The following is a 16846-nucleotide window of genomic DNA, read 5'->3' on the forward strand; positions in this document are numbered from 1 at the left end:
GAGCGCTAGATGTCACTAGAGGTGGATCCACTGGTGTAAAAGGAGTCGTGGACTATTGTGTTGTCAGCATAGAAACAGCAACAGCGGAATACCTGGTTCGGTCAGGACAGGCTAGTGCCTTCGAACGTAGACTGGATATTGGAAGCCATCTCAGTAACAAATGTGTCAGCTACATTTCATCCCTTCTGAAGATGCCCAAGACGACTGTTGCTGACGTGATCGTGATGTGGAAACGTGAAGAAACAACCACAGCTAACCAAGGCCTCATCTACTGATGGACAAGGGCTGTCCATCACTGTGGAGGGTGGTTGTGAAACTAGCATGAAATCAACGGAAGGAATCATTCGTGAGTTCCAAAGAGTGACGTATTGCAGCAAATCTAGTTCAGGAGTAGGTCGAGCTGATACTACAACACACACACACATATTATTAGAAATTTACAGAAAGTTAAACACGGTAAGTTCTTAACTTTCGAAACAAGTAATGCTCACAGAGATGACAGGTCTTTTGTTTGTACTTTCACTGACAGTTGTAACAGAAATGTATGTATTTGAATGGTGTCTCTGAGCCGTGGCTGGCTCGAGTCATGCTTGACTTGGGTTAAACCTTGCGTGCAGTCCTGTATTTTATTTCCCCTGCAGTTATCGCGATAATGTTGCTGTCCTCTCCTTGAGTGGCAGCAGCAGCGTGTATCGATACTAGTACTGCTGTACTATCTTTGGTGTGGCGGATATAGTTTCCGGCTGGGCGATGTGTGACCAGTAGGTCGGTTGCCGTGGAGCAGCAAGGAAGTCTTCGTCGCGCGACTCTGGCCGGGGCCGCTGGCGGTGTGCACGCGCGGGTGGAGTGTGAGGTGCTGCTTACGGGTGCTACGAAGTGCGTCGCCCACCGATCTCGATGAAAATTGAGTCCTCACTTCACCTACTATCGAGTCCCAAGTGTTTACATTTCTTCGTTTGATTCTGGTTGTAGCTTTTGGGACATTCCCGCCAGCAACAACGTGTCTGTGTTCAAGTCGGCTAAGATTCCAGCCATCTCATCTACATCTACATCTATACTCCGCGAGCCACCTTACGGTGTGTGGCGGAGGGTACTTATTGTACCACTATCTGATCCCCCCTTCCCTGTTCCATTCACGAATTGTGCGTGGGAAGAACGACTGCTTGTAAGTCTCCGTATTTGCTCTAATTTCTCGGATCTTTTCGTTGTGATCATTACGCGAGATATATGTGGGCGGTAGTAATATGTTGCCCATCTCTTCCCGGAATGTGCCCTCTCGTAATTTCGATAATAAACCTCTCCGTATTGCGTAACGCCTTTCTTGAAGTGTCCGCCACTGGAGCTTGTTCAGCATCTCCGTAACGCTCTCGCGCTGACTAAATGTCCCCATGACGAATCGCGCTGCTTTTCGCTGGATCATGTCTATCTCTTCTATTTATCCAACCTGGTAAGGGTCCCATACTGATGAGCAATACTCAAGAATCGGACGAACAAGCGTTTTGTAAGCTACTTCTTTCGTCGATGAGTCACATTTTCTTAGAATTCTTCCTATGAATCTCAACCTGGCGCCTGCTTTTCCCACTATTTGTTTTATGTGATCATTCCACTTCAGATCGCTCCGGATAGTAACTCCTAAGTATTTTACGGTCGTTACCGCTTCCAATGATTTACCACCTATGGCATAATCGTACTGGAATGGATTTCTGCCCCTGTGGAGTTTAACTTAATTTATTCCCTGTTATTGAAGTTGACTAGCGGTGTCTTCTGCCTTGTGGCCATTGACGTTCCGGTTACCTGCACTGGTCGTTGACGTAATTTTCGGCAGTGTATTTTCCTCGTCATGTTGTTGCTATCCAGCGCGGCGTGTAGTTCGACAGCTGAGGTGTTGTTGGTCATTGTGGGCGCCAATATTCTGTGTGTCGTTGTATTGAAATCTTGTTGTCGTTTTGCTGGTTGTGTGGAGCGGAACTCATTTTGTTGATTGGTTGGTCGGCTGTCTGTCGGTTGAGTTGCCTTCAGATTAAAAAGTCGTTGGACAGGCTGCCTGCCTCACCTCAACGGGCGTTAGTGTTTCGGTCTCAGGCCAACCCTTGGAAACTTCTGAGCGCCGTTCCGTGTCTGTTACATAGTGAGTTCTCTGTTTGGTTTTAGTTATTTGATTGATGTGTGGCCTTCAGGCGAGTATCAATATCTCTTAAATTAATGTTCTTGTCTTGCCCTTAAGGCATGAGATTGTTATGCTTCTTTATGGCGCCTTCAGCCGAATTTTGCATGAAATGTTTTAAGATAAGGCCTTCTGCCTTTTGATTGAAACTCTTCTTATTGCTTAATACGCGGCCTCCAGCCAAGTTCCATTAAAATTAAATTGCCTTCAGCGTGTGTATATTGAAGATTTAGAAAATATTTTTGGGTAAAACCTCCAGAAGAGCCTTGTACTTCAATTTATTGCTTAGGCCTTGTGTCTTGGATTTTGAGTGTGGCCTTCAGCCGATCCAAAGTTAATCAAAGGAGGTCGACTAAGTTTTGAGTGTTTTGCATCCTTGTTGTAATACTGTGTGTTCATAAATAAAGTTTGAATGTTGAATGCAACTGACAGAAACTTATTTTCGTCCCTTTCCACAACCTAATCCGCTCTGTCCTACTAGCCCAAGCACTACAGTCTCTTCTGTCAGAGATGTCCGCAATAGAGGAAGGAGAAAGAAAGGGACAGAATGGGTGAGAAGTCCTGACTTCCAGCCACAAAGGGCATTGTTGTAATGCAGTGGCGGAATTTGATAATTTGTGTCAGACTGCGACTCGGCCCAGGACGCTCCGCTTTTCTAGAAAGGTTGCCTGAACTGTCCCTGCAGTCCGGACACGTTTTCTGTTCGCTTCAACTTATCGCACGCTCCAGTGCAGCGTCCCTCGTTCATTAACCCTCTATTCGCAAATTATTGTTCCCCGTAGGAATTTCGTACGATACTAGTGCATCTGCAGTGAAACAGACAAAGGGCCGTCGAGCTGTTACAGAATTGTATACATTTGAGTGGTGTCTGTTCTGTCGGACTCAAATATACCGTATTTACTCGAATCTAAGCCGCACTAGAATCTAAGCCGCTCCTGAAAAATGAGACTCGAAATAAAGGAAAAAAATATTTCCCGAATCTAAGCCGCACCCGAAATTTGAGACTCGAAATTCAAGGGAGAGAAAAGTTTTAGGCCGCACCTCCAAATCTAAACAAAGTTGGTCCATTGTAATATGAGACACAATTTAGGTCGAATGAAAGACGATACAGCTACAGTAGTTTGGTTCGAGTCGTAAGCTTAGCAGTTCAGCTTTACCAGGTAGCCATTGCTATGCGTCAGGCGCTCCGTCCGTATTTATACGGGTACCCTTCCTTTTTCACGTGCTTCGTCTGGTTTGAATCGATTGCTTATTTTGCTTTGATCTGATAAGTGCCGATTTTTTTGTTGTAGGTGTTTACGTCACTCTAAGCTGAAAATGCATTACTGTACTGTGTCGTGCATTGTTTGTTGCATTCTGATAGTGCGCGTGTACGGCCTGTCGCCGCTCGCGGTATGACTTGCTTTTGTGCCCGCTACCGCCGCTTAAAAAAAAAAAGAGGAATCGTCTCATTAGCGAAACAATGGCAAGAGACTGCTATTTGTTGTAACTTACACTGCTGCTTTCTTTGATAATGATCAACAAGAACCAAATAATAGACTGCGTATGATAGAACATGTTCTGGACGAGAGTTAGGCGCAATTTTTTCTCCGTTTGAAAATCTTTGCGGCCGCTTCTTTAGTACATCAAATTCTGCACAGAAATTAGTCATCTTAAATTTAAAATCTAGTCAGTTGCCGTGCTTCATTTCTCACTATATCACTATTAGGCATAAGAATAATACTAATATAAACATGACACGATACGTATATTCTTCCGCGTTTGCTGTCGTCTCACTCTAGTTTCGTAGTTTATTAGGCAGACAGGATTTAAATGAGATAGCAGCAAACACGAAAGAATACATGGCAAAATGTTTATATTCGTATTATTCTTATGGTGAAGAGAATACTGCATGTGATTCACATTTCATCAGGTTCCTATTAGCAACCATCTCTTCTCACAGGCAGGAAAAAACTCGGAACATACAGTTGGCCATATTGACAAACACCCCTAACAGTCTTGCCAGTCGGATTTTCGTAGTACATTGAAATTCTGCTACATTCGAAGATGAACAATACGGAATTTGTATTTACTTCGTTGGATAATGTATGAAAATGCAGTGGTCGAAACTCGGGGCGGAGAAAAAAAAGGTTTTGGTGCCCACAAAGCATGCTTGTGTAGCGCTACATATATTCGACGGCAGAAGTTAGTTGTGGCGGCACCTACCAACATTTTTCAGAACTTCCGCTTGCTTTGCACTCGATTCTAAGCCGCAGGCGGTTTTTTGGATTACAGAAACCGGAAAAAAGTGGGGCTTAGATTCGAGTAAATACGGTAAACATTTCGGGAAGAGCGCGACTCGTCTTTGCGTTTGTTTCAGTGTGGACGCACTAGTATCCCCATCCTCTGTTTCATACAAAAGACAATTATAATATGTAGCAACTCATTACAAAATGATGGTATCACATCAGAGTACAATTATTTAATTGATGAAAAGTTCGGAATAACTGTACTTTTCGAATGGAGCCGGATCCGAACTACGACGATACTGTCGTCGTAAGTGATGATTACAATTGATCGCCGAAAGCACAGAGAGAGACCTAGGTTCGACTCCCGGCCGGGTTGGGGATTTTCTATGCCCGGGGACTGGCTGTTTGTGTTGTCGTCATCATTTCGTCATCGTCATCATCATTCGTGACTGTGGCTAGATAGGACTGTGAAAAAATTGGACTGTGTAAAAATGTGGAACTTTGTACGGGCGCTGGTGACCGCACAGTTGAGCGCCCCACAAACCAAACATCATCATAAAGAGAGACATTGGGGGAGCAGCTCTGCGTTCCAACATAAATAATTTTCCGGTTGCGGTGGCTAAACAAACACATTAGGGTGTGTCTATGCCGATGTCTCCGACTCTTTGCTGCATTTGGCAGCGACTGTCTTCACTTGTGGTGCCGTCTTGAGGTACCATATTTTGCATGGTAACTCGTTCTGCTGACGACACTACACAAAGCGCTACCCGCGCTCCAGCTAGTACAATCAGTATGTGTATGGAATTAAGAAGAATGGGATATAATGGTCGAGCTGCTCCTCATGAGACACACATTCCTGTAGCCACTGCTAAGCAACGCTTGAGGTAATGTGAACTACACCACTGGACAGGGGATGACTGGAAACGTGTGATTTCGAGTGATGAATTACTCTGTGTCCTTTGGGAATCCTGTGGAAGTGTCTGGGTTGGCGAATGTCTGAGAAAGTTGCCTGTCATCGTCTATAGTGTCAACAGTGAAGTATACAGGAGTTAGTGTTACGGTAAAGGTATATTTTGTGATCTGAGTATTGTCCTTTATTGTACTTAAGGAAATGCTAAATACGGAAGGATATGAACGCAGTTAACAGTATTGTGTACTGTGGAAAGTAGAAACACAAATCTTTGTACGTCATTTCTTGTGATAGATGGTACGCCTGCTGCCATTTATTTTGCGTTTGAGTTATTTACGCAACCAGTTTCGGTGTCGCATTACATCATCTTCAGGATATTTGACCAATGTAAACTGGAAAGAATCCAATCTCGTGTGCAGTCATAATAGGGATCTATATTAAATAACTAGTACCCGTAGATCCCTGGTGCACACCTGTTATTTAATATTGGTTCCTGTTATGGCTGCACACGAAATTGGATCCTCCTCAATTTACTTTGGTCGAGGGGCCTGAAGATGGTATAATGGAATACCGAAACTGGTTGCGTAAATAAATTAAATGCAAAAGATGCGACTGCAGGTGTTTTAATTTTCATTTCAGTAGAGGAGCACTTCGAAGGCGATGATTATTTGTATCACCAAAATAATTCTGTCGTACAACATCATCTGTGATGCAATGGTTTGTGAGTAATAACATTCGTGAAATGGACTGACCTTCCCAGAGTACCGACCTCAACCCAATGGAGCACCATTGGGATGATGTGGAGCGCAGACTCCACTCAAGACGCCAGCCTCCAATATCCACTACCTTTTCTGATTTTGGCAGTTGAGGAATAGTGGTTGCCCAATCTTCCTTTTGATCAGATAGTGTACATCATTTACACTAACTAGTAAAATACGCATATTTCCAATATTTTATCGGAATTCCAAAGAAAAAAGACCTTTTGGGATAACTTTCCAAATACTTTCCATTTTTCAGTGTAATTGCCAGTCTTTGAAAACAGTTGCAGACCAAGAAATATATAAACTGTGTCTTGCTAAAACAGTGTTGCGTGCACTTGCTTCAGATTTTCACCTTGTCTCTACAGGGCTTACTCTTCCGTTGTCCGCCTCCGGTAGCTGAATGGTCAGAGTGACGGATTGTCAATCCTCTGGGCCCGGGTTCGATTCACGGCTGGGTCGGGAATTTTCTCCGCCCTGGGAGTGGGTGTTGTGCTGTCCTCATCATCATCCTCATCGACTGCAGGTCGCCGAAGTGACGTCAAGTTGAAAGAGTGGCACCCGGTGAACGGTATGCCCGACGGGGAGCCCTAGCCATACGATTAAATAAAAAATAAGCTCTTTCGTTGGCAGCTACAGGTGCTGACAAGTAGAGGGATATATCTTCCGAATCTTTCTCCGTTTCCGCAGCCTCCGTGGCGTCATGCAGAGTACCACTTTCAGCTGCTCCCATGCACTCTGAACATTCTGTGATGCGCGAGAGAAATTTCACAACTTAGCTGCTCCGCAGATTTACCACGGAATATTCATTGGCATGCCCGGATTATTTCTCTGCACAGTCACACTATAAAACTAATCTAAATAAGTGTCGCTCGCCTCGTTTAGGCCAGCGAGACTTCGTTAAGTTTCTCACTATTCCAGAATAAATAAATAAACAGTTGTGCTTATCTGACTTCTTTCTTAAGGGGTACCTTGAAAATGATGTAAATCTGGAATTCCTTTTTATTGGTGATTGTAATGGTTTTAAGTCCGCTTTATGAGAATATAAAAGTATTTTGGACCAAATCCGTATCTGAAATTCCAAAACGTGAGTTCAAATGGCAGCCTGGACTGTCACACACGCCCACCTGTTGCCCGGTGACTTCAGTTCTTTGAACTTATAAGCCTAGGGTGATCTTTTCTGTGTATTTGAGATTTCAATTGCTGGCCACACTATTTCTCGTCTTGCATTCAGTTGTTTCCTGTAGTAATAGCGCAACACGTCTGTCCTTTGCTTCTGAGCAAAAAATTCCGATATAGACCTACCAAACTGTCAAAAAAGGATCTGGATCGCCTTGAGGAAAGAAAACAGTGAAAATAATGAAAACAAAATTCGGTCTGTGTAGCGCATGCGTACTGATCGAAAGGAGTCGACTGCAAGGAATATCTTGTTCGCCATTATGAACTCACCAAACTCTCCTACAAAAATTCAGAAATATAGTTCTTTACTTCCTGATGCTTGCAAATTAATGGCAGAGTAATGTAAGGCTAAAATGTTTCAAATGGCTCTAAGCACTATGGGACTTATCATCTGAGGTCATCAGTCCGCTAGACGTAGAACTACTTAAACATAACTAACCTAAGGACATCACACACATCCATGCCCGAGGCAGGATTGGAACCTGCGACCGTAGCAGCAGCGCGGTTCCGGACTGAAGCCCCTAGAACCGCTCGGCGACAGCGGCCGGCAGTAATGTAAGGCAGATACAGTGAAAGAAGCTATGAATTTAAATGATGTGTGCGTAGCAGGAATTATCAAAGACTTTGTAAGTACAACAAAACCTTAAGCTCGATTTCCTATAACTTTTTTCTAGCCTCATGCACCTTTTCTCTGAAACCGCTTCTCCCAGAGAAATGAAATATGAACAGTCAATTGTCTTGTTACACGTGCATGAAGCGATTTTTTTTTTGACTTCAGTCTTCTGGCTGGTTAGATGCGGCCCGCCACGAATTTCTCTCCTGTGCCAACCTCTTGACCTCAGAGTAGCACTTGCCTACGTCCTCAGTTATCTGCTGGATGTATTCCAATCTCTGCCTTCCTCTAATGACTTTTCCCTCCACAGCACCTTCTAGTACCATGGAACTCAGTCCCTGATGTCTTAACAGATGTCCTACCATCCTACCCGTGCTCCTTGCCCGTGTTTTCCACTTATTCCTTTTGTCTCCGATTCTGTGCAGAATCTCCTCAGTCCTTATCAGCTCACCTAATTTTCAACATTCGTCTGTAGCACCACATCTCAAATGGTTCGATTCTGTTCTGTTCCGGTTTTCTCTTAGTCCATGTTCCTAACCGTAGAATACTGTGCTCCCCACATATTCTCAGAAATTTCTTCCTCAAATTAAGGCATATGTTTGATACTAGTAGACTTCTCTTACACAGGAATGCCCTTTTTGCCAGTGCTAGTCTGCTTTTGATGTCCTCCTTGCTCCGTCCGTCATTGATTATTTTACTGCCTAGATTGCAGATTGCCTTAACTTCATCTACTTCGTGACCATCAATCCTGATGTTAAGTTGCTCGCTGTTCCCATTTCTGCTACTGCTCATTACTTCCGTCTTTCTTCGATTTACTCTCAGTCCACATTCTATACTCATTAGACTGTCCATTCCATTCAGAAGATCAGGTAATTCTTCTTCAGTTTCACTCAGGGAAGTAATGCGTGTCAGCAAATCGTATCATTTATACTCTTTCATTTGAATTTTAATTCCACTCCTGAATGTTTCTTTTATTTCCATCATTACTTCTTCAATGTACAGATCGAACAGTAGGAGCAAAAGACTACAGCCCTGTCTTACACACTTTATAATCCGAGCATTTCGTTCTTGGTCGTCTACTCTTATTATTTCCTCTTGGTTCTTGTACATATTGTGTATTACCCGTCTCTACCTATAGCTTACCCCAGTTTTTCTCAGATTTCTAACATCTTGCACCATTTTACGTTGTCGAACGTTTTTTCTAGGTCGGCAAATAGTATGAATGTGTCTTGATTTTTCTTTAGTCTTGTTTCCATCATCACCCGCAACATCAGAATTACCTCTCTGGTGCCTTTACCTCTCCTAAGGAAAAACTGATCGTCATCTAACACATCCTCAATTTTATTTTCCATTCTTCTGTATATTATTCTTGTCAGCAACTTGGATGCCTGAGCTGTTAAGCTGATTGTGCGATAATGTTCGCACTTGTCAGCTCTTGCACTCTTCGGAATTGTGTGGATGATATTTTCCCGAAGGTCAGACGATATATTGCCAGACTCTTTCATTCTACACACCAACAAACCTTTTGTTGCCTCTTCCCCTAATGATTTTGGAAGTTATGATAGAATGTTACCGATTCCTTCTTCATTTGATGTTATGACCTCCAAAGCTCTCTTAAATTCTCATTCTAATACAGGATCCTCTATCTCTTCTAAATCGACTCCTGTTTCTTCTTCTAACACATCAGACAAATCTTCCCGCTCATAGGAGCCTTCAGTGTACTCTTTCCACCTATCCGCTCTCTCCTTTGCATTTAGCAATGGAGTTCCGGTTGCACTTTGAGTGTTACCATCCTTGCTTTTAATTTCACTGAAGGTTAATTTGAATTTCCTATATGCTGAGTCACTCCTTTCGACAATCATTTCTTTTTCGGTTTCTTCACATTTTTCATGCAGCCTTTCGTCTTACCTTCTCTATACTTCCCTTTTATTTAATTCCTCAGCGACTTATATTTCTATACTCCTGAATCCCTTTGAACATTTTTGTACTCCCTTCTTTCATCGATCAGCTGAAGTATTTCTCCTGTTACCCATAGTTTCTTTGCAGTTACCTCCTTTGTACCTATATTCTTTTTCCCAGCTTCTGTGTTTGTGCTTTTTAGAGATTTCCATTCCTCTTCAACTGTATTACCTACTGCACTATTCTTCATTGCTGTATCTACAGCCTTAGAGAACAGAGAACTTCTAGTGTATCTCGTCATTCCGTACTACTTCCGTATCCCACTCCTTTTCGTATTGATTCGTCCCAACTAATCTCTTAAACTTCAGCCTACTCTTCATCACTACTACATTGTCATCTGAGTCTATATCTGCTCCTGGGTGCGCCTTATACTCCAGTATCTGATTTCGGAATTTGTGACTGACCATGATGTGACATCTTCCCGTGTCACCCAGCCTTTTCCAAGTATACTTCCTCCTCATGTGATTCTTGAACAGAGTATCCGATATTACTAGCTGAAATTTATTACAGAACTCAATTTGTCTTTTTCCTCTCTAATTCCTAGTCCCCAGCACATATTCTCCTGTAACCTTTTCTTCTACTCCTTCCCCTACAACTGCATTCCAGTGCCCCATGACTATTAGATTTTCATCTCCTTTTGCATATTGTATTACCCTTTCAATATCCTCGTATACTTTCTCTGTCTCTTGATCTTCAGTTGTCGGTGTTGGTTTGCTGTCGACTGTGATGAGAACAGCGCAGTCATTGAACTGTTCACAGTAACACACTCTCTTCCCTACCTTCCTACGCATAACGAATCCTACTCCCGTTATACCACTTTCTGCTGCTGTTGATATTACCCTATACTTTTCTAAGCAGGAACCATTATCTTCTTTCCATTTCACTTCACTGACGTCTAATATATCTAGATTGAGCATTTGGATTTCCTTTTTCAGATGTTATAGCTTCGCTGCTACATTCAAGCTTCTGATAATCCACGCACCGACTCGCAGAACGTTATCCTTTCGTTGATTATTCATTCCTTTTGTCATGGTCACCTCCCCCTTGGCAGTCCCCTCCTGGAGGTCCAAATGGGAGACTTTTGCCAATGGGGAGATCGTCATGACACTTTATCAATTGCAGACCACATGTTCAAAAATGGTTCAAATGGCTCTGAGCACTATGGGACTTAACTGCTGAGGTCATCAGTCCCATAGAACTTAGAACTACTTAAACCTAACTAACCTAATGACATCACACACATCCATGCCCGAGGCAGGATTCGAACCTGCAACTGTAGCGGTCGCGCGGTTCCAGACTGTAGCGCCTAGAACCGCTCGGCCACCCCGGCCGGCACGCAGATAAGATACGAGAAATTAAGGCTCATAAGAAGGCGTACAGACAGTCGTTTTTCCCTCGCTCGATTTGCTAGTGGAACGAGGGGAAATAAAAAGTAGTGGTACAGGGTACCGTCAGCCACGCGCCTTACGGTGGCTTGCGGAGTATCTATGTAGATGAAGATGTAGATTAAACCTGCTACCGTGACAGAAGCAAGGGGAAAACACCACAGCATCAAAAACTGTGACAGGCTGTCGGTTGTATAGTAGATTTAAAACTACCACCAAACAAGTAATTTATTTTATTTATTTAATCGTATGGCCAGGTTGCTGCTGCTACGATGCCAGCTTATCAAGATTTAAGTGAGTTTTAACATGGTGTTATAGTCGGCGCACGAGCGATGGCACAGCATTTCCGAGGTAGCGATGAAGTGGGGATTTGATTTTTCCTTATCACCATTTCACGAGTGCATTGTGAATATCAGGAAACCGGTAAAACGTCACATGTCCGACATCGCTGCGACCGGAAAAAGATTCTGCAAGAACGGGACTAACGACGACTGAAGAGAATCTTTCAACGTGACAAAAGTGCAACCCTTCCGCAAATTTCTGCAGATTTCAATGCTGGGCCATCAACAAGTGTCAGCGTGTGAGCCATTCAACGAAATATTATCGATATGGGCTTTCGGAGCCGAAGGCCCATTCGTGTACTCTTGATGACTGCACAACACAAAGCTTTACACCTAAGCTGGGACCGTCAACACCGACATTGGACTGTTGATGACTGGAAACATGTTGCCTGGTCGGACGAGTCTCATTTCTAATTGCATCGAGCGGGTGAACATATACGGTTATGGGTACAACCTTATCAACGTATGAACCCTGCATGTCAGCGGGTACTGTTGAAGCTGGTGGAGACTCTGTAATGGAGTGGGGCGCGTGCAGTCGAAGTGGCATGGGACTCTTGATAAGTCTAGATACGACTCTCATAGGTGACACGAACGTAAGCATCCTGTCTGATAACCTGCCCTCATTAATTGCGCATTCCGACAGACTTGGGCAATTCCAGCAGGACAACCAGACACCCCACTCGCCCAGAACTGCTTCTGAGTGGTTCCAGGAACACGCTTCTGAATTTAAACACTTCCGCTGGCTACCAAACTTCCCAGACATGAACATTATTGAGAATATCTGAAATGCCTTGCAATGTGTTGTTAAGAACAGATCTCCACCCCCTCGTTCTCTTACGGATTTAGGGATGGCCCTGCAGGTTCATGGCATGAGAGTATAAATAAATTAATTTTGTGAATGTTTGCTTTCCTTATTACATAGCGCATTGGATACACTGGATTTAGTCATACGATGATGTAATTTCAGTCATTGAATTAAAAGGTGGATTCCGTATTCCTATCAATAGCAGAAAAAGATGTACTAAAGTAGTGTACCTAAAAAGTACTAAGTAGATAACTATCAGTCTTTTCAGACACAATTTCTTTTGTATATTTCTTCTCAAATTTAATTCTTGATGAACGACACATTTTCAAACACGCCGAATCAGTTAAATCAAAACTGACAAGTTTTCAATGTTATCGCCTCTTGGAAAATTTTCTGCGGACGCCAGTGCTCCCACACAATCTTATTTTTAAAGTATCTCCTTCCAGAATTTGTCTACTTCTTTGTTTTTATCTCTGATGATTATCGGCATTTATAGAATTATGAGTCACACAGTGTTTCTAATCCCCTTTGTCATATGTCGTATATTAATCAGATTCTAGGAATACTTATGTAATCATCCATTGTGTGGTGTTCATTTGACAGGATCTGTGAAAAACAGTGACTACTTAACACCGAGTACCCACTAACGGAATATGGAAAATAGTATTATGAAAGTCCGTGTTATGGAGTAAAATTATTGATATTATCTAAATATCTGTAGCATAATATCGGCGTATGAATAGAGATTTATTTCCATAAAAATTGATATTTTCTATGTGTACACGTCTTTTGCGAGATGCTAGTATCGTTAACTTGTGCTAGCCTGTGTTGTTACTTTGCATGATTTGTACAGGAAATGTGTCCTGTAACGGGCGATCTCGTAGACCAAGGGTTCGGCATTCAACATTTTTAATACCATTGCCACGTTGTGTTTTATGATGACACTTACGATACCATGACATCAGCTAACAGTGGTAAATTAGTTATTGCTGCTTACAAGATGACGATTATGAGGAGGTTAGCGTTAGCTGTTCCCCATTTTGCTTGTTAGAGTTCGTCCTATAACATTCTATACCGAACGTTAAAAGAAATCTTTGAGTCTATAATACGCGAATTAAAAAATTATCCATTAAAAACCCACCCACTCATTCTCAGTTAAATTCTCTATCGTCATCAGGAATTTGACATCTGCTGGTAGATGAAAGCTCATGCAGGCTTTTCCATGTGTTACGGCATTCAGCGATGTGCATCAGCGTGTTGGTCGCGTAAGATTTACAATAAGATGTGTGCACTAACTAACTAGGCTTTTCCGTATTTTCTTATCTCTTCCAATAAAAGAAACAATTACCTTGGACAATTTACCATTGATTCGCCTTTCTATGCACCCCGTCCACCTTCATTTTATGTTTATTACTCTCTTCATCATGTCTATCGTTCCAGTGTGTTCTTTGGTCCACTTTTTCCTGCCGCTGCTAGAAATTCCCAAGCTCATCTCGCCAACGTTCACAGAGCAGCCGACAGTTTTCGAATGGTCGTACGTTCTGGTTATATGCACTGATTGTAAACATCCTATTTCCAGTACAAGGGAAGCTTGGTTTTGGAAACACTCTGTTCATAAAAATCCTTTCAGCTTATCTTTCTGTTTATTTTATGCATTGCCCATGAAATGTTAGACCTTATCTTCTCTAAATTCAAAAGCTCATCAACTGGTACCACACTTGCATTATTAAACTGCAAGGTTTTCTTTCAAATGTCACTCTTTCATGTATGTGGCTCATACGTTATTTTAGTCTTGTTATAACTGATTTTACTGTGATTCTTGAGTTTCTCCCGGCGTATTTGATAATCAAAATATCCACGGGTATGCTGCCGGTCTATAGTGTCCAACGGGCACAATATTTCGGCGATCAAACATGTCGCCATCATCAGGTGAACTGACGGACTGAGCTCCCTTGAGTTTCTCCCGGCGTATTTGATAAGTCCGTCAGTTCACCTGATGATGGCGACATGTTTGATCGTCGAAATATTGTGCCCGTTGGACACTATAGACCGGCAGCATACCCGTGGATATTTTGATTACTGATTTTACTGTTTACTCCAAACTAGTGCATTCCAAAAGAGGGTTCGATGCCTTAACCGCCACTGCACCTCGCTTGACATATATAGCGGACTATACTAACTGATCTGTTATGAAGGGTATATGTATGTGTACCGCAACCAATCATAATATTTACAATTATTAATTTTATGTACGACATTAATTCACGCGTGACGTGTTCCAAGCCACTAGTGCCCAGCCTCAGGAATGAAGGCATACAAATAACTTAAACATTATTTATGCTACTAATACGAGGGCGTGCTGCAAAGTAATGCCTCTGAAATTTTTGTGCGACAACTCTTAAAGCTTTTTAAATAAAACAAATGTTATTAACATTCTACGTCATTATTCTTCTTGCCTACATAGTTGCAACCCTCCACCGCCAGAGGGTTGCGAATTGTAGCCTGTAACATGGGGGTGTTTAAAGTAGCTATGTCGGTTCATGAGTAAAAATGTGCTGTAAACGCGTTTTGAACTGCGAGAGTTCGTCCACTAATGGATCGTCTTCTCTTTCAGCTTAATGAGGGACCACACACGAGCGACCTGTGCAACAATCAGATGCCCTGGGTTTACTATCATCGAATATTCTCGACACAGTCCCGACTTGGCCCCATCCGATTTTCATTTGTTTCCAGAACTTAAAGAACATCTTTGAGGATTTCGCTTTGATAATAATGGCGCGATGCAAGCAGAGGCGAGGTTGTGGCTCCGTCAACAAACTGGTCTCTCAATAGGGGAAAAGTGTTCGTCGTCAGGATGACTATGTTGATGATGATGATGATGATGTTTGGTTTGTGGGGCGCTCAACTACGCGGTCATCAGCGCCCGTACAAAGTTCCAATTTTTACACAGTCCAGTTATTTCTGCACAGTCCATTCGATCCTCAGTATCGAATGTTGATGAGGACAACACAAACACGCAGTCCCCGGCCGGGAATCGAACCCGCGACACCGTGATCCAGAGGCAGCAACTATAGCCTCTAGATCACGCGCTGCGGACTGACTATGTTGAGAAATGCGTAGACATGAAGTGTAGAGTTGGAGAATGTTAATAACGTTTGTTTCATTATTCAAGTTTCCACATAAAAAATTCGGAGGCATTACTTTTCAGCACGCCCACGTACTATTAACTAAATTATCTTTAATTTCTTGTGTTACCAGTTCTTCATTAAATTCATTAAATGCTCTGGACCTAATCAAGATCTTGGAAACTCAAGAAATTAGCAATAATCTAGTTAATAGTACCAGCAGTATAGATAATATTCAAGCGACTTGTATGTCTTGGCTTGTATGTCTTGGTGTCTGACGAACACTAGTGGCTGGAAATGCTTCGAAAACAAATTGTCATAAGACTAATAACGCTGAACTTTATTGCTGGGTGCGGTCCGTAAGCATAATCTTTAATCATAACACACTAACAGAAAGCTAATCGATCAATATGGCTAACGACTATGATCAACTACATTGTAACCTGTAAGTCACTACAAAGTAGTGACAGAAGATATTTTCTATTACGTCACATACTAAATTTATTCGCGTTCCACTCATCGATAAACTTGAGAAGAATTAAAGTTTCTTGTTTTTTTTTTGTGAGCTGTTGTTAGTCTAATTTTAACTTCACGGAATGTACGGGAACGATACGAACAAAACGGAAGAACATTCTTTCATTCCGACCTCAAAGACCGTTGGTATTTTCCTCGTTCTCGTTGGGAAAAGCCAGCTAGAATAATAGGCGTGAAGGGTAGATGGAGAATCTCTTCCACCAGCATGCGGTTGAGTTCTAAATATTCCGCTAATTTTACTCTCCGCAAGACAGCCACAAACCACAGCAGTACGAGAAACTGTCTGCAGTTAGCATCGTAACAGTGCTAAGTTACAACGCGTGGGATTCCTGCACTCTTTTGTGTGAACACTTTAACTTGTTCATTCACAGGGAGCGTCTGCTGCATACTTTCATTTCAGTAGGCCGGTTATTTAGTTTACAAAACACGAAAAAAATAAATGGTAGAAGCAAAAATATATACAACGTACATGTTAACTGTACCACAAGAAGTTAGCCCACAGCTATATTTCTAGTTTGGCGCAGCAATGTCAATATGATGAACGTGATATCGACCTGCTTATCATCGCTTAGTTTTGCGTTCTCACCCCCAAGTGATTGTATCGATAAATATTGTTGTTGTTGTGGTATTTAGTCCAAAGACTGATTTGATGCAGCTCTTCATGATACTATGTCCTGTGCAAGCCTCTTCATCTAGTAACTACTGCAACCTCCATCCTTCTGAATCTGCTTACTGTATTCACCTCTTGGCCTCCCTCTACGATTTTTACCCTCCATGGTTCCTTTTACCAAAATTTAATGACCCGTCAACGACTATATGGTAACAGGCATTATCTCTACTACTAA

The sequence above is a fragment of the Schistocerca serialis genome, chromosome 9, assembly GCF_023864345.2.
Source record: "Schistocerca serialis cubense isolate TAMUIC-IGC-003099 chromosome 9, iqSchSeri2.2, whole genome shotgun sequence".
NCBI lineage: Eukaryota > Metazoa > Arthropoda > Insecta > Orthoptera > Acrididae > Schistocerca > Schistocerca serialis.